Raw genomic sequence first — 19,912 nt, 5'->3', positions numbered from 1 at the left:
TATTGTTTTCATTTATATTCCTGAGAGTGGTATTTCATTGTCTTACACACATCAATTTTAGTTCTCCCAGTTAAGAGCAGTCCACCCAACCAAACAGGATATTGAGCAGATTCCACAGGCATCCTTTGGTTGTTGGTTTGGCCCCAGCTCAAGGGAAGTACCTCTTTCTTGAAGAGGACAGAGAGAGTTTTAAGAGAGTGAACTATGGAGTCAGTTCCATAACCAAGCTGGGTTTGAATGTATCATACTTTAAACGCTTACCAGCTGGATGACCTTGAGCAAATCAACCTCTCTGGGCCTCAGTTTTCTCATCCATGCAATGGGAGTAATATGAAACACACCTCATAATGGTGAGAATGAAATTAGATAAATGTATGCAAATAGTATGCAGCCAACTCAATAAAAAACAAATAGTTTTACATCTTATGTTTCCATATTCCCTATTAGCACATTGTCAAGCCCACAGAAGGAGCTTAATAAAGTGGTTGGTTAGCAATTAGCATTAATACATCTTTATCCCTTTTTGATCTTTTGGCCTTTAGAATTGAAAATTTTAATAAGGCAAAGACAACTCAGTATAATAAAATACAAAAGGCCCACTACAGTTAACATTTGTGTGTTAAGATAATTGGACTTTTCCTTCAGTATATTATATTTCATCTTGAACTGTGTGAGAACATTCTTTAATTTAGTGATAAAATATTATACAGTAGATACTCTCAAAATATACTGAGCTTCATTAGCTTCTTTTAATGAATAAAAATATATTCAAAGCACAGCCTCTCAGTGAGAAAGCCAACAGCAAAGCACTCTGCACTTGGCTAATACTTTTTCTGGGTTTTGAAACCTCTTTGTATCACACTGGCTTCAATCACTGCACAGTGACTGGTGGTGCAGTCTCAGATTCTAAACATGATCTCTTGAGACTTTCAAAACTGTATTTTGAAAATAACATTAACTCCCACGCAAAAGTGAGGTTCAAAAATAGTTCACTCTAGACCAGGGTTTCTCTCTTTTTATTAAGGTATCATTGACATACAATCTTATGAAGGTTTCACATGAGCAACATTGTGGTTTCAACATTCACCCATATTATCAAGTCCCCCACACAGTGATTGCAGTCACTGTCCATCAGCATAGTAAGATACTATAGAGTCACTACCAGTAGACGGGATTTCTTAAAAGTCCCACTATTGCCATCTGGGGCAGATAATTGTTGTGGAGGGCTGTTCTTTACATTGGATGATGTTTACCCACTAGACATATTTAGCACCCTCCCAGTCATGATAATCAAAACTGTCTCTAGATATTACTAACTGTTCTTTAGAAGGCAAATTCACCCCTGGCTGAGAACCACTGCTGTAGAATAATAGACTGTGGCTAAATGCAAACACGTCTCATTGCTTGCCTAAAACATACATCATCATATGAAATATTTAATACCCAATAGCAATGACAGCCAAGTTTATATTAGGCTATAAACACCATTATTATAATACAACACAGCATTTTAGACTTTAGGAGAAGGAATCCTAGGGGTTAGATCTTAATTGGTTATGGTGGTTTTACATCCATTCTATCAAAATAGAAATACATTATTTCAATTAATTTTAAGACTTTAACTCATTTGTTGATACATAAGAAAACTTGATGCGAATAAAAAGATCACTAATCCTCCAGTCATGACCAAGTATCTGTAAGCATACCATCCATGCGTGCCCCTTAGAGATCTCAGTAAAGTGATCAGATAAAGAGATCATAGCCTACTTAGTCATGAACAGACTCAGTTTCTTTTTTAATTAGTTTAACCAGCTGTTAAACTAGTTATATTAGTACTAGCTAGGATTGGGGGCAAGTCACCCAACCTTAACTGAAATTTATTTGTCTTTGTCTATACAATATCAAGTTTCCCTCCTGGTGCCCTTCAATGACATTTTGGTACATTGTGGTTGATCCTCCCTCTCTCTGGCCCTTGAGTCCTATTTTGACATGCCATTTTACACGTCTGTAAGAGTGCTACCAACTGAAAATTGGGTAGAGGAACACCAGCCCTTTGGCTTAAAAAATGAGAGAAAAGTAACAGTGGGGTACCATTTTAGACATACTGTGTTAGAAAAAATAAAATCACTTTTTGCTGTTTTGTTTTGTTTTTCAAATAATATTCAATCCCAGCTAAGGCTAGAGGGAAGCTGATATACTCTGCTGATGGCAGAAAAGCATGCAGAGCCCCCCAAAATTCATGATTTTTGACCCTGCCATCCCATTCCACAGACTACCTTAAGAAAATAATCCAAAGTAGGGAAAAAATTAGTTCAATAGTAAAGAAATAGCTAAGTAAAGTAATCTGCTCAATGGATTCAGCAACTATAAAAATGATAAATATAAGGGATATGTAGCAACATGGAAATATTCTTCATATATACACAGTGTCTTCCTACAGTCATAATACTCAGTATTAAAAGATGACAGCTGAGAAGTCCTGTATTTCCGCTGCTGAGCCATGGTTGAATGCAAGTACCAAAGAGGAATGTGGTGACTACAAGGAAGAGCTCTGGATGAATGCATGATTTTTCTAAGTATGAAACTCCTCAAAATTTCTTGACATTAGGGGACATTGCTAATTTTGAAGTTGTCATTTTAAAAAATCACTCAGAGAAGAGAGAACAAAGCTGGGGGTATTACACTCCTTAACTTCAAGCTCTACTACAAAGTCACAGTAATCAAGACAATTTGGTACTGGCACAAGAACAGACCCATAGACCAATGGAACAGAATAGAGAGTCCAGATATTAGCCCAAGCATACATGGTCAATTAATATATGATAAAGGAGTCATGGATATACAACGGGGAAATGACAGCCTCTTCAACAGCTGGTGTTTGGAAAACTGGACAGCTTACATGTAAGAGAATGAAACTGGATTACTGCCTAACTTCACAAACAAAAGTAAACTCAAAATGGATCAAAGACCTGAATGTAAATCATGAAACCATTAAACTCCTAGAAGAAAACATAGGCAAAACTCTCTTGAATATAAACATGAGCAACTTTTTCCTGAATGCATCTCCTCAGGCAAGGGAAACAAAATAAGAAATGAACAAGTGGGACTACATCAAACTAAAAAGCTTCTGTACAGCAAAGGACACCACCAGCAGAACAAAAAGGCAATCTACAGTATGGGAGAATATATTCATAAATGACATGTCTGATAAGGGGCTGACATCCAAAATACATACAGAGTTCACAGACCTCAACAAACAAAAAGCAAATAACCCGATTAAAAAATGGGCAGAGGATCTGAACAGACACTTCTCCAAAGAAGAAATTCAGATTTCCAACAGGCACATGAAAAGATGCTCCACATCGCTAATTATCAGGGAAATGCAAATTAAAACCACAATGAGATATCGCCTCACACCAGTTAGGATGGCCACCATCCAAAAGACAAACAACAACAAATGCTGGCGAGGATGTGGAGAAGGGGAACCCTCCTACACTGTTGGTGGGAATGTAAATTAGTTCAACCATTGTGGAAAGCAGTATGGAGGTTCCTCAAAAAACTAAAAGTAGAAATACCATTTGACCCAGGAATTCCACTCCTAGGAATTTACTCAAAGAAAACAAAATCCCTGATTTGAAAAGATGTATGCACCCCTATGTTTATTGCCACACTCTTTACAATAGCCAAGATATGGAAGTAACCTAAGTGTCCATCAGTAGATGAATGGATAAAGAAGAGGTGGTACATATACACAATGGAATATTATTCAGCCATAAGAAATAAACAAATCCTACCATTTGCAACAACATGGATGGAGCTGGAGGGTATTATGCTCAGTAAAATAAGCGAGGCAGAGAAAGACAATTACCAAACAAAATTTCCCTCATTTGTGGAGTATAACAACAAAGCAAAACTGAAGGAACAAAATAGCAGCAGACTCACAGACTCCAAGAACCGACTAGCAGTTATCAAAGGGGAGGGTTGGGATAGGGGATTGAGGGGTATTATGATTAGTACCCATGGTGTGGGGGGATCATGGGGAAGACAGTGTAGCACAGAGAAGACAAGTAGTGACTCTGTGGCATCTTACCACACTGATGGACAGTGACTGCAGTGGGGTTGGGGGGGACTTGATAATATGGGTGAATGTAGTAACCACAATGGTTTTCATGTGAAACCTTCATAAGAGTGTATATCAATGAAAACCTTAATAAAAATAAAAATATAGAATTCCTGAAAAATAAGCTAAGGAGACCAGAAACCAGAGATGATAGTCAAAAAGAGGAAGAAATGAAGATGAGTCCGTTTTGGGGAAAGGAAGTGCTAAATTCATTTTCGGGGGCATGCTGAGCTGGCAGTAGGAATGGAACATTGAAACATTCAGAACATAACTGGATAGACATTGCGGCTAGAGAAGAGATTTGAGAGTTGTTGGCATTGAGTTGATAAGTGAAGCCATAAGCTTGAAAAGGGAGAATGTGGAAAGAAAGGGCTGGAATGCTGAAGACTGAACCTTGGATAAAGACTACAGTTAGGTGGCAGGAAGAGGAAGGGAAACAAAGAAGGCACCGCATGGACAAGGACAATAACGCAAATCGTCTGGAGAGATTTTCACAGAATAGGTGTTGAGTAGTGTTAAATAAAGAAGCCAAGGAGCATGAAGACTAGGGAAAGGCCATTCAATTTGGCAAGAGATGGCTGTGAACCTCTGCGAGTCAGTGCCCAGAATAGTGTGCTGACAGAAGCAACCCAAGTGGTGGAACCACCAATGGGAAAAGGTGACCATTCAGGGTTACAACTAACTTTTGAAAGAGGCTGTTACGAGGTAAGACTCCCAGAAGAAAGCAACCTGAGTCAAAATGTTAGGTGATGAAGAAAAAACAGCCTGAAATTACTGTGCTCAGACTGCACATTACACAAGTGTAAAAGCCAGTAACTAACTCGCTGTGGGGAAAACCCGGACTGAACGCCATGAGGGGCCCAGACCGCCTACACACGGTGGTGTGGGTGATGCTTGCAAACAGTACTGAGGGAATGAAACCAGCCACAAAAGAAACCAGACATAAAAGAGGGCATCCTGTGGGAATCCAGTTATACACATTTCCAAAAAAAAGTCAAAATAGTGGTGGTCTCTGAGGAAGGTGAGTGGAAAGAGACCCAACGGTGGCTTCAAGGGGATGACCTTGTACTGCTTATGGACAGGTGCTAATCACCACATGTGCTCACTTTGTGGTAACGCATCCAGCTGTACACTCATGATGAGTATTTCAACAAACAGTTAAAAAAAAACTAAAAAACCAACATGGGGAGCCCGGTTAGACTAGGATGGTATGATGCTTCCACACCTTCAGTTTTCAATGAACTTCTGGTGGCTGAGAGGTAAGAGGTGGTCTGCACGGTCTTCCCTCTATTGAGGGGTTGAGACCGGCAGTACACAGGTAATACTGCATCACAAAGCAGCCACCGCCAAGAAGCCTGGTTTCTCAGAGAACGTTTACATTTGTCTTAAGGCTTTGGTTTCTGACCAATTTCCAATGTGAATTTTTACTTATCTGTTGAACCTGAGAGTTACACTCAAAGAAAATACCTGAAATGTTCCAAATGGACATGTCCTAAATGACTGATGTGACCTGAGCCAAAGCCAGAACTTAAACGTGAGGCAGGTAGAGGTGGAACGCTGCCTCACTTGTGTTGCAAAGGGCTTCAAGCTCTCCAACTTCATTATTTCCCCAACTGGGCCATTTTATGTCATCTGCTCTTTCACCTGCTTCAAGCTTTAATCTAAACAAAAATTCGCTTCACATCTAGACCCAAATAACCACTCCAAATGAGTAATCCTGAGAAGTATACATCTTATCTATCACATGTAATTGCTTGTATGACCATATATTTAAGTAATCTAATTTGACTAATTTAAAAGCTATTCCAGTCAGTATTTTTATGCTTGGAGGCTATCCAAAACTGATTGCACATAACCCTTTCTGTGCTTTGGAACACATCCTTACTGTTTAAAAACATTTGCAAGGGATACTTTGTACTTAGTATAGAAGGTCCCTCCAGTTCCCTAGGCTCTGCATTCTTTTATCCTCAAAGCATAAAAATGAACATGATGACTTTGTTCCTATTCCTTCCAATAATTGTTAATTGATGTTTATTACATTATGGCTCTATCCACATCTCTTTACAGCATCTGAAATACACAAAGTAATTCTGTGGTTACCTGTGAAAAGGAAGAAAATCAAGACTATGATCATCGTGTACCCAAAGTACAAAATGGTGCTTGCAATGTCCATGATGTGAAGTTTGGTAAAGAAGCAATGAACTGCACACATAAAAAAGGTAAACAGCTAAGAAACTTCTGGTGAAAAAGCCTCCACCACCAATGACAGTCCTGCAAAAAGAAGCAGAGAAATATGACTTTTTAGATGAAATTCTAACTATAAATGGGTTAGCAATTATTGTAACAACAAACATAAAATAGGCTCGGTAAGATTAAAGATTAAAAGAAATAAAAGAGGAACTTTTATAAGAAATGTAATGTAATATATAGTGTCTGACTAATGTATGTTCTGCTTGGGGTGCCCCAACAATTATAAGCTCTGTTTCCAGGGGTCCCATATGAGTCTTTGGGGATTGTACGTCTAACGTGGTGTGCATCCTTTCCATTACGACGCTGCCTCAGCCCTGGGAGACTTTCAGGTCAGCTTCAATTTACTGGCCTGAGTTGTGCTGGGCCTGATTGATGCTTCAGACCAGGTAAAAAAGTTCAGCATAGAAACTGAAGCTAGGCTTTTGTAGTTAATGGGATTTGCTTTAATGAGCTAAATTCGGGATCCATGGAGGCATGACTAAGGTTGATCTGCTGGTTAGTCTCACCCTGCCCCAGGGGCTCCTACTGATCATAATTTTACTGTAAAGGCACTGTGGTCAAAGGCCAAGGGGATAGACAGTGCAGGAAAGAGTTTAGTGTAGCAGGTCTGAGGTTGCTGTCCTTAGAAGGGCCTACTTGCAAGGTTGGCCCTTGGCTTACATCCGGGAATTTGACATTTAATCATTCCCTGACTGGTAAGACTGGCTTGCTATATACCTAGACTATACAAACAATGTGACATGATCAACACTTGCTTTCGTTTTGGGAGTCTGGAATCTTTGCACTTGCTAGGCAGAAGGTGCCTGTGTGACTAGCTCCCGATAAAACTCCTTGGATGCTGAGTCTCTAATGGGCTTCCCAGGGCAGAAACATTGCACATATGCTGCTGTACCTTTCACTGCTAGAGAAAGGAGCACACTTGCTGTGTCCCATCATGGGAGAGAGAAAGCACAGGAAGACTCTACATGGATTTCTCCAGGCTCCACCTACGTTTTTTTCCCTTGCTGATCCTGGTATATATCCTTTAGCTGTAAGAACCCCTAGCCATAAATATATCTCTACGCTGAGTCCCATGAGTCCTTCTAGTGAATCACCAAACATGTGGATGATCTTGGGGGACCCCAAAACATTTTCTAAGAAATAAAAGTACACACATCATATATCTATTCCTGTATATTTCATTAATGTTTATTGCTGATTTTCTATGAAAAATGTACCATATAATTAATGAATGGCTAAGTATAATATACATATACAATTGCATTTTTTTACTTTTATACCTATAGCTCAATTAAAAAATGCTTTTAGACATTATGTATATAATAATCGTTCCTTTATGCCACCTTTAGAGATTCACATTTAATTACCAAAATAAGAGGGATTTAAGAAAGCAATGCTCACTACCACTTCATCCAGAATGTCAGGAAAAAAATGGAGGTAGAATGGAGTAAAAAGAATTGTTTATGTCCATGGTAACCAAAAGGCAATGAAAGGCACAAAATACAATCCTGGCCTAAGCTGCAAGAAAATTTTAATTGTTAAAAAACAAAACCCCATACCAGATTTACATGTCTAAATATCAGATCAGTTCCCCATATTTTTCTATGTTAACTGAATATTATGCAGCAATTATAGTAACTAGCCTGAGAGAAATTGCTTTCTGGTGAAATTTTCCATCACAGTAGCATTAACTTGATAGCTGCATTAAAATCAAAATGTGTCATTAGGAAAACACAATATAAAACTGATCCCAAGTTGTAGAAACCATGCAGTTACCATTTATTTCAGTTCCTTTCTCAATACAGACTTCTAATTCCGATAATTCAAATTTAGAAAGCTTCAGATGCCTTAGTTTCTTGTATCTTTACCTCAGCACATAAATGAAGATAATACAGCAAAACCATAGCTTCTGAACAGGTAATCAGGAGAATTGTAAAGACTAAGAATAGGAAACCAGAAATGAAGTACATCTGATGAGACCAGAAAATAAAAATGACTGCTTTAAAATAAACTTTAACAATACACACAGAAAGATCAGCCCTTATCTACACAAAAGACTGTCACACACACTTCTCTCGCTTCTAACTCTTCATTCCAAACCTTCATCTATCCATCTAGTATCAAAAAATATATATTCCCTTACCTATACAGCTTCAGAATTTGGCTGTATGTTCTCTAGTCAGAATCTGTTGCTACTTACCCATATCTCTCTGCTCATATAATTTAGTTTTCACTACAGACCCATGAATATGTCTATAATTTTCTGTATACACACTTAAAAACATGCTTTCTCTTTAGAAATGGAAGGTTGTAAATGGATAAATACTAGCAGTTACATTATACAACAGAAACCCATAAAATCAAACACCACTTTGCCTGTGAAGGTCTACTGACAGACAGCCTCTCCAAAGAGGGCTTTAAAGCAGGGCACCATAATTCTATTAAATATACTTTCAAACATGCATCTTTTAAAAGATCTGTCTATGGATTACATTTAGGTCAAACTTTAAAGGAATGAAGTCATTTCTTGCATTATGATAGAGCTGAGCTGACTAAATTGGGGTAAAGCAACATACATTTTTGAAAGCCTTCTGCAGATACCAAACTGATGAACCGATCGATACCCCATTTTAAAATGTCATGTAAAATATATACCCGGGTGCAAGGATGAAGGATGGGGGTGGGGAGAGTCATCTCTGCAAATAGTACATATATACAAATTTGTATGCAACAAGCACAGTCTTTTTCATTGAAACAAAAATTAATTTGTCTGAAGAGTATTTCAGCTCTCACTTTAAAATTACTTTCCCATCAAAAAAATATGGTCTCCCATCTGAAAAATGTGGTTACTACCATCTATTTTGCAGCATGTCAAATATTTAGTTGCTGACAAGGTAACAGATTTTATTGCTTATTTGTCAAACAAATTTTGCACAATACTGTTTAAAAAGTAAGCAATTAATGTACATGATTAAGCCTAATTTTTGAGGACTTAAAAGTTTTCCCTGAAAGACACTGCCTTGGGACAAAGGTGTTACAAACACACAGAGTGGGCTCCTGCATTTTATTTTATGGGGACTTGCCCTATTTTCAAAAATCCTTTCCCAGCAACACCCAACTTGGTCAGCTCCCAACACCAGAATGCAGTTCCAGAATCAGGAAGTTCAGAAAAAAAAGACTCAGAGCAACTGATATCGCTGTCACGAAGCTAGGGCACCAAAGCTGCTGTACTTTAATCAGAGAGCATGGGTTCTTCCTTACATGCATTTCTAACCATCTTGGTTATTAGAATCCTTAAAGCACAACACAATAAAGGTAGCAAATTGAAAAGAGGAAAGGAACAGGCATCGTGACACCAGAACTAACAGTTGACAGGAAAGCAGAAAAACATTACTTACAGCTCAGTACGAATGAAGACTCCAAGCCGGTGGTCTTCAAATTACTCCTCGCAGAGGAACGCTAACGGAACTCTTGCAGTGTGGAAAGCCAGTATGGAAAACAGATGCAAATCAGAGCTGCCCCCTCCCATCTTTAGACCCCTCCCTCCAAGGGACACCCCTTCCCCACCCCCTGCAAGGGCTCAGAGTAGAGTTTGAGACCAACTTTTGTAAGTCATCTAGAAGGTCTTAAACATATGTTATTACTTTTAAAAATCTGCATAGAAATTTCCATCCAAAAGTGGCTTTAAAAATTTGTGACTTAAGTCTTTGTATCCTAGGGCACCCCCACCACCCACCCACCCCGCCGCTGCCACCAGGGTCAGATGGTCATTTCCTGTATAAAGCAGGAACAAATGAAGTCTCACCATATTAGAATTTAACTTCCTTGAAATATAGGGAAATTAATTTATTAACAAGATGTCTGAGATTATCAAGACAGAGTACTCACCAAATATTGTTTAGAATGAAAAAGAGATGAGTAAAAATACAGCCAAAAGGTAAAATGCCACTGATAATGATGCCAAGAAGTGGTTTCATGGAAGAAGTCTGTTGAGGAATCTGATGGGGAATCTGGTTTGTGTGAAACTGGACACCTAAACTCCTTGAAAATAAATCAGGTGAAAATCAGAATGACAGGAAATTAAAGTAAATGTATACAAATATAATCTCAGTGCAAAACCTTGAATCTGAAAAGGACATAGACCCTTTCCAAGAACAGTCATGTGTACAGAGAGGCTAGACCAATGCTGTGCATTAGAAATATAAGGCAAGCCACATACCCCATTTAAATTTTTTAGAAGCGGGATTTAAGAAAGGAAAAGGAAACAGGTGAAATTAATTTATTAATATATTTTATTTGATGTAACATGCCCAAATGTTATCATTTAAATTTGTGATCAATATAAGAAGTATTAACCAGCTATTTTAAATACTTTCTTGCTGGTGGTGGTGGTCTAAATGTTTGAAATCCACTTACAGCATATCTCAATTCAGACTAGCCACGTTTCAAGCACTCAAAAGCTGTGGCCGGCGGCCTCCATACTAAGTAGCACAGAGTTAGACAATAAGGATGTTTACTCTTATAAATTTCAAGGGAGAGATTGGACAAGACTCACCAGTGACTATTACAATATGAAGTATGTCAAAAAGTTCTCTCTTACAATTTGCCTAACTTTGTCTCTTAAAAATTTGTTAGTAGTTTACAGAAAGTTTTCTTTTTTTCTGCTCTCTCTGGGACTCCACCTCCTGTTTTGTCTTGTTTGATTTCTACCCCCTCTGCCCTCCACAAACTCATGCTATGTCTTTATACAATCCATTTGCAGTGTGGCCTCATTTAGGCTTTTCAGTGTCCTGCTCCTTTTCCCTATACATGGAATACGCTAACTTCAAATCTGTAAACTGAACAGCCCCATTTCTTGAACTATGTCTTGCCTTTCTTCCCCCACTGTCTAATCTTATTACTTTTCTGACTTTTTTCAGGTCAGCCTTCCTACCCTCTTGGATTGCTCTCGGAAATGTTCTATGCCCTGTTCGGAGACAAGCCTTCCTTTTAATTTTGCCCATCAGAGATAGAAGAAAATATAAACAACTTAAAAAGTGGAAAGTACATTAAGTAATGTCTTTTAAAGTGTTACCATCTTTCCTTTAAACTGTTTAAAAATCCTTTATTCCAAAATGATTATCCTTTGTAGTTTTCTCCAATGCTACATTTTGCATTCCAAGCATAGTATGTACACATTGAGGTATTACTTCATACCTCACTCAATGAGCAAAAGCAGTATTTTAAAAGTTTACCTTTTTCAAGCTTCCAAAGTTATGCACCCAAAAATGTTAGTGGTACTGAAATTCCAAACCACACTGCAAGGATACCAGTCAAAAGTACCAAAGGAAATGGCAGCTGATGATCCTTCCAGCCAAAGAATTAGATTCATAATGAAGAGATCCACAAAGATGACACTAGGGAGGGACAGTCATCAGAAAACAATATGCTTTCAGGAAAATGTTATAAACATATTTGATGCAAATGTCAGAATATTCTTTCAGTTAGAAGGATATAATAAATTACAAGGTCACACCCTAGGAGAATATTAAAACACAACATGCAGACTCAGTTACTGACCTGGGACTTAAACCATGTAATACCATATAAGAAGGTAGCAGTTTATTATAGGACATAATTTCCATATCCTACTCACCTTTGCACCTCCAGAGTCTAGCAGAAAATAAGTCATGGAGAAATATACTATGGAAAAACCCAGTAGGCAATATAGTGAACACAAGCAAGAAAATGCATATATTAAAAACAGAGTTTAGAATCTTATACTGAAATGGGCTGCAAGAAGGCTCAATCAGACAAGTACTCATTTAAAACAAAGAGTTTTAAATTAGTCACTCAACTAGAGGGTATTATGTTCAGTGAAATAAGCCAGGCAGAGAAAGACAAGTACCAAATGATTTCACTCATTTGTACAGTATAACAACAAAGCAAAACTGAAAGAACAAAACAGCAGCAGACTCACAGACTCCGAGAAGAGCCTAGCGGTTACCAAAGGGGTGGGGCTGGGGAGGGTGAGTGAGGAGGGAGGGAGAAGGGGATTAAGCGGGACTATAATTAACACACACAGTATAGTTAGGTCATGGGGAAGGCAGTACAGCACAGAGAAGACAACTAATGAGTTTATAACATCTTACCATGCTGATAGACAGGGACCACAATAGAGGGGGTGCAGACCTGATAATATGGGTGAATGTGGAAACCACAATGTTGCTCATGTGAAACCTTCATAAGATTGTGTGTCAATGGTACCTTAACTTAAAAATAAATAAATAAATAATTTAAAAAGTTTCTAGTGCTGCCTTTGTAACTGCCATCTCCTTCCTTATTTAGGGTCATTGTTCGCAATGCTTCCGCAGCTCTCACTGTGCATGCTTTGGTCTTTTCTATACTAACATCAGTCATTTGTTCTTTCATTTTACTATTTCTACTTCCCCCTTCCCCCTTGTGTTTATGACCTCCTCTTCTGTCTAATAAAACTTATGTCATCCATTCTGCTTTGTAAAGGCTCACACTTTACTCCTGTTGGAAATGGAGTTTTGAGTTCTTCCCAAAAAACAACAAATACAACAACAAAATCCTCACCTTACGTCTCAAAAGTCTCTGGCATCTTAATAAGGGCGTCTGGTTTCCCATGATTTGACCATACCTCTTAAAATGCTTTTGAATACCTTTCTGCTCTAATGAATTTGTTTAGCCACAATATTCCTCTACAAAATTTCCTAGCTTTTGGGAGATTCATTTCAGCTGTTACCATTCCATGGCCAGAAAAATTACATACTTCTCACTCGACAAACCATACCCTCCCCCTTCTTATACATAAACTCAGTTAAGCCGGCTCAACAATTTCCCTTTTGGAAGGGGACTCCAGAATTTTAATATGTGCTTAACAGTTCTATAACTGTCCTTCAGTTTCATCTTTTTATATTCTAAATATTTCTTCCCTTCTCGATCTCTAATTATTTCTAGACTTCTTTGTGGAATCTTAAAGAGGAAAACTGAAAGGAAATTTAAGAAGTCACATGAGTCCTTCTCCAACCTGAAATATTTATTCACACATTCATCAGCAGTTATTGAGTACCTATGTGTTAGGCCTGGCACTCAAATATAAATAAAAATCTTTACTCTGAAAAAGCTCAGTCTATTGGGGAACAGAGATAAACGAATAAATTACAGTATAACCTGGGAAATGCTATAGCAGACAATAAACACAGAGCAGTAAGAACCCAGAAGGAAAGAGTGGCAAAAAATGCTTTATAGCTCACAAAATAATTTCATGATCCATTAGTTCATTTACTTCTCTAAATGACTCTGTGAAACAGGCATTATTGGCAAGGAAATGCACAACCTGAAAGGTTATAGGACTTACCCAAAATTACTCATCTAATACTGAGTGCTGGAAGTCAAACTCTCCTCTTCTAATTTTAAAGTTTGGGTACATGCACATCAAACTGTACTGACTCTTCCCTTCCTACCTACCACTTTAAAGGTTTCATGAAGGAAAAGTACATCATTTAATAATTTCAATTTCTTTTAGGGAGTACAGATGTTCATTAGTCTAACAGCTGCACCATTTAAGTCCATTTTCACACTGCCCATTTACATACAGTGAGGCACTGAAATTCTCTTTCAACATACCACATTCTAAGAAATAAGAATCCCAGTACTTAACGATTCCCTCTCCCATCTACTGAAGAGAGCCCATAAATGAACTGAGGGAAATGTCTTACTCCATATAAGGCACTAGGTTACATAATGTGAAAGATATAAAAATTAGTAAGACACTATATACTAATGATGAACTAGCAGAAAGAGAAATCAGGAGAATAATTCCATTAACAATTGCATCAGAAAGAATAAAATACCTAGGAATAATCCTAACCAAGGAACTGAAGACCTATACACTGAAAACTACATGACACTCATGAGAGAAATTAAAGAAAATACCAATAAATGGAAATACATCTCATGCTCATGGATAGGAAGAATTAATATTGTCAAAATGGCATCCTGCCTAAAGCAACCTACAGATCCAATGCAATCCCTATCAAAATACCAACATCTTTCTTCAATGATCTGGAACAAATAGTTCTAAAATTCATATGGAACCACAAAAGATACTGAATAGCCAAAACAATCCTGAGAAGGAAGAATAAAGCAGGGGGGATTACGCTCCCCAACTTCAAGCTCTACTACAAAGCCACAGTAATCAAGACAATCTGGTACTGGCAAAAGAACAGACCCATAGACCAATGGAACAGACTAGAGAGCCCTGATATAAATCCAACCTTATATGGTCAATTAATATATGATAAAGGAGCCATGGATATACAATGGGGAAATGACAGCCTCCTAAACAGCTGGTGTTGGCAAAACTGGACAGCTACATGTAAGAGAATGAAACTGGATCACTGTCTAACCCCATACACAAAAGTAAATTCAAAATGGATCAAAGACCTGAATGTAAGTCATGAAACCATAAAACTCTTAGAAAAAAACATAGGCAAAAATCTCTCAGATATAAACATGAGCAACTTCTTCATGAACATATCTCCCTGGGCAAGGGAAACAAAAGCAAAAATGAACACGTGGGACTATATCAAGCTGAAAAGCTTCTGTACAGCAAAGGACTTCATCAATAGAACAAAAAGACATCCTATAGTATGGGAGAATATATTCATAAATGACATATCCAATAAGGGGTTGACATCCAAAACATATAAAGAGTTCATGCACCTCAACAAACAAAAAGCAAATAGTCCAATTAAAAAATGGACAGAGGAGAGGATTAAAGATGGCAGCGTGAGAGGTGAGACAGAGGCCTGAGGATAGACATATAGACGAATGGACTAGAATTAAGAGTCCAGAAATAAATCCATATATTTATATCCACTTGATTTTCAACAAGGGAGTCAAGACAATTTAATTTGGGAAGAACAGTCTTTTGAACAATAATGCCAAGACAAATGGATATCCACAAACAAAAGAATGAAGTTGGTCTCCTACCTCACACCATACACAAAAATTAACTCAAAATGTATCAAAGACCTAAATTTAAGCTGTTAAACTATAAAACTCTTACAAGAAAACATAGGAATAAATTCTAATGACCTTGGATTAGGCTTCTTAAATATGACACTAAAACACAAGCAACCAAAGAAAAGATAGATAAGCTGAATGTCATCAAAATTAAAAAGCTTTGAACTTCAAAGAACTCAAGAAACTGAGACGACAATTCACAGAATGGAAGAAAAGGTTTACACGTCATGTATATGATAACAATGTAGTAACCAGAATATATAAAAAGCTTTCACAATTCAACAATAAAAAGAAAAATTACCCAATTTAGAAATGGGCAAAGGATTTAAATTGACATATATCCAGAGAATAAGTAAATAGCCAATAAGCATATGAAAAGATGCTCAGTATCATTAGTCATCAGGAAAATGCAAATGAAAACCACAATTAAGTGTCACTTCATATTCAGTAGGATGGCCATAACCAAAAAAACAAGTATTGGTGAAGGTGTGGAGAAACTGGAACCTCATACATTGCTGGTGGGAACAGAAAATGGTGGAATCACTTTTGAAAACAGGCTGGCAGTTTCTCAAAATGGTAGAGAGTCACCATATGACCCAGAATTCCACCTCTAGATATATATCCAGTAGAATTGAAAGCATATGTTCACTCAAAACATTGTATGCAAAAGCTCATAGCAGCACTATTTATAATATCCAAAAGGTGAAAACAGCCCAAATGTCCATCAGCTGATAAATGGATAAGCAAAGTGCCATATCAATACAGTGGAAGATTGTTCACTCATAAAAGGAATAAAGTACTGATACACACTACAGCATGCATGAACTCTGAAAACATTATGCTAAGTGAAAGAAGTCAGACATAAGAGATAAAATTTTTGTGATTCCATTTATATGAAATGTCCAGAATAGGGAAGTCCATAGAGTTAGAAAGTAGATATGTGTGTGTGTGTGTGCCTAAAGCCTGTCCTCTTTGTCTCTAATGTTACCTCTCCACCTTAATATATGTTTTGGAGTTGCTGTTATTGTTGTTTATAATGAAATTATTTAAAAACAGGTAATACATGCATATGGTACACAATGCAAAAGGTAAAAAAAAAATGTGAAAAATTTTAAGTACTGTGCTGCGAGAAATGGGAACCCCCCCACACTGTTGGGAATGTAAATTGGTGCCACTGTGGAAAATAGTATGGGGGTTCCTCATAAACTAAAAAATGGAAATATCATACAACCCAGAAATTCCACTCCTGGGAATTTACCCCAAGAAAACAAAATCCCTAATTTGAAAAGATATATGCACCCCCATGTTTATCACAGCATTATTTACAATAGCCAAGATATGGAAGCAACGTAAGTGTCCATCAATGGAAGAATGGCTAAGGAAGTCATAATACCTATATACAAAGGAATATTACTCAGCCATAAAAAAGAAAGAAGTCTTTCCAGTTGGGGGTAATGGAATATTACTCAGCCATAAAAAAAGAATGAAATCCTGCCATTTGCAACAACATGGATGGGTCTAGGGGTATTTTGCTAAGTGAAATAAGTCAGACAGAAAGATGAATGCCATATGATTTCACTTATATGTAGAAATCTAAAAAATAAAACAAATGAACAAATAAAACAAATAGACTCATAAACATACAAAACAAAATGGTGGTTGCCATCTGTGAGGGGGTGAGCAGACAGGTGAAACAGGCAAAGGGGATAAAGAGGGACAAACTTTAAATTATAAAACAAGTCACAGAGATGAAAAGTACAGCATAGGGAATATATTCAATAATACAGTAGTATCTTCATATAGTGACAGTTGGCAACTACACATATTGTGGTGAGCATTTCACAATGTATGTAAATGTTGAATCACTGCCATACATCTGAAAGCAATATAATATTGTATATCAACTATACTTCAATTAAATAAATAAATAAAAATAAAAGAGTCTCCTTCACACTTGTCCCCTGACACCCAGTAGTAACCCACCCAGGAGACAGCCACTGTTAACAGTTGCTTTTCAAATTAAAAAAATTTTTTTAACTGTAGTTTGATACTGCATCATTTCATACTCCATGTAAACCTGAGCCATGTTATTACAGATTTCTACTCTAATTTTTCAATTTTTCTGTGTAAAACATTCTTCAAAAAAAACTGCTTCTGCAGAAAACATAAAAATTAACTAACAGTGCATTGCAAATGCTAGTGCTTTTCAGACATTAATTGTTCGATTTGGTTTATTAAGTTTATTGATATTGTATATTCTAATTCTTTGACATTTTCTATTTCAATGATATAAATTCTTTTTACAGTAATATGGAACATCTGTCTGATGAAAAATGGGCATTATCCATCTTAAGCCACAAAGGTAGAAGTTCAGGGTGATATATATTTATTTCTTCTACAGTGCCTAGCATAATGTTATATAGGAGAAACAGAAACAAAACAAAAACCCCACAGCATGTGGAATGGGTAACTAAATAATGCAGAAAATAGTATATGGTTTATTGACTGGTTCTTAGATGCAATAGCCCTTGTATTACAATCCGGTATAATGACTTTTGCACAATGGTGCTTTGTTGCCAAATGTATTCCATTGTGGATCCATCTGAGTCTTGAACTTGAACTACTGTCAAGGATATCACTTTCTTACATGAAAGTATTAAATCATTCACTTCAGGAAAACCACCCTTGAAAAGAATTATAGAAAAAGCAGATGGCTCTATTCAAGGTGGTGAGGGGGAGGGGAGGGCAAGGTCCTTATTTTAAATAAGTCAAAAATTCTGAGATACATGTATTTGATGTTCAGTCCTTGCAATAATCTTACCTTTATCCCTGGAGTTTAGGGGCCAATAGGCCATGTGTAGACCAAAGATTGTTTACAGCACTATACTCAGTCCCAGGGTATTACTGAAGCCTTTGTTCTTACTTGGTCCCTCATCAATAGCATGTAACTGAATTTACTATAGTTGATTTTCATTACAGGACCTCGTCCACTATTGTGACCCACTTCTAGCAACAAGGACATGGGAATTTTGTAACAAGTAAGAATTAAAGTACCACAGAACATTAAGATATAATCCACTAACATTTTCCTTAAAAAAAAAAAAAAGAACCTGCCCTTCAGACCATATCAGAGCATATCACTTTTTTTTGGTATCATTAATCTACAATTACATGAGGAACATTATGTTTACTACACTCCCCCCATTACCAAGTCCCTCCCCACATACTCCATCACAGTCACTGTCCATCAGCATAGTAAGATGTTGTAGAATCACTACTTGTCTTCTCTGTGTTGCACAGCCCTCCCCATGCCCCCCCTACATTATACATGCTAATCGTAATGCCCCCTTTCTTCCCCCCAATCTCTCCCTTCCCACCCATCCTCCCCAGTCCCTTTCCCTTTGGTAACTGTTAGTCCATTCGTGGATTCTGTGATTCTGCTGCTGTTTTGTTCCCTCAGTTTTTTCTTTGTTCTTATACTTCACAAATGAGTGAAATCATTTGGTATTTGTCTTTCTCCGCCTGGCTTATTTCACTGAGCATAATACCCTCTAGCTCCATCCATGTGGTTGCAAATGGTAGGATTTGCTTTCTTCTTATGGCTGAATAATATTCCACTGTGTATATGTACCACATCTTCTTTATCCATTCATCTACTGATGAACACTTAGGTTGCTTCCATTTCTTGGCTATTGTAAATAGTGCTGCGATAAACATAGGGGTGCATCTGTCTTTTTCAAACTGGGCTGCTGCATTCTTAGGGTAAATTCCTAGGAGTGGAATTCCTGGGTCAAATGGTATTTCTATTTTTAGTTTTTTGAGGAACCTCCATCCTGCTTTCCACAATGGTTGAACTAATTTACATTCCCACCAGCAGTGTAGGAGGGTTCCCCTTTCTCCACATCCTCGCCAACATTTGTTGTTGTTTGTCTTTTGGATGGTGACGATCCTTACTGGTGTGAGGGGTTATCTCATTGTGGTTTTAATTTGCATTTCTCTGATGACTAGCAACATGGAGCATCTTTTCATGTGTCTGTTGGCCATCTGAATTTCTTCTTTGGAGAACTGTCTGTTCAGCTCCTCTGCCCATTTTTTAATTGGGTTATTTGCTTTTTGTTTGTTGAGGTGCATGAGCTCTTTATATATTTTGGATGTCAACAGAGCATATCATTTTTTAAAAGGAGACATGCTATCAACGATACTTCGATTAAAAGAAGAGATGCTATGAACGGAACTGCTTACTCCCCAATTCCTGTGTTGAAGCCTGAATCCCCAGTGTGATGGCACTTGGAAATGGGGCCTTTGGGAGGTGATTAGGTTTAGATGAGGACAGGAGGGTAGGACCCTCATGATGGGACTAGTGTCCTTACAAAAAGAGGCACCAGAGAGTTCACTCTCTCTCTCCCCGCCGCCGTGTGAGGACACAGCAAGAGAGCAGCCACAAGCAAGCCGGGAGAAGAGCTCTCACCAGGACCCAACCCTTTTGGTGCCCTGATCTGGAACTTCTCA

General features: G+C 37.6%; 1 pseudogene; it reads right to left on the bottom strand.

Annotated features, from left to right (window-relative positions):
* The window catches only part of LOC108407809 (transmembrane 9 superfamily member 2-like), a 75,159-nt pseudogene that overhangs the window by 11,753 nt on the left and 43,494 nt on the right, over positions 1-19,912 (bottom strand).

The sequence above is a fragment of the Manis javanica genome, chromosome X (genome assembly GCF_040802235.1).
Source record: "Manis javanica isolate MJ-LG chromosome X, MJ_LKY, whole genome shotgun sequence".
NCBI lineage: Eukaryota > Metazoa > Chordata > Mammalia > Pholidota > Manidae > Manis > Manis javanica.
This window is presented reverse-complemented; position numbering and strand designations above follow the sequence as displayed.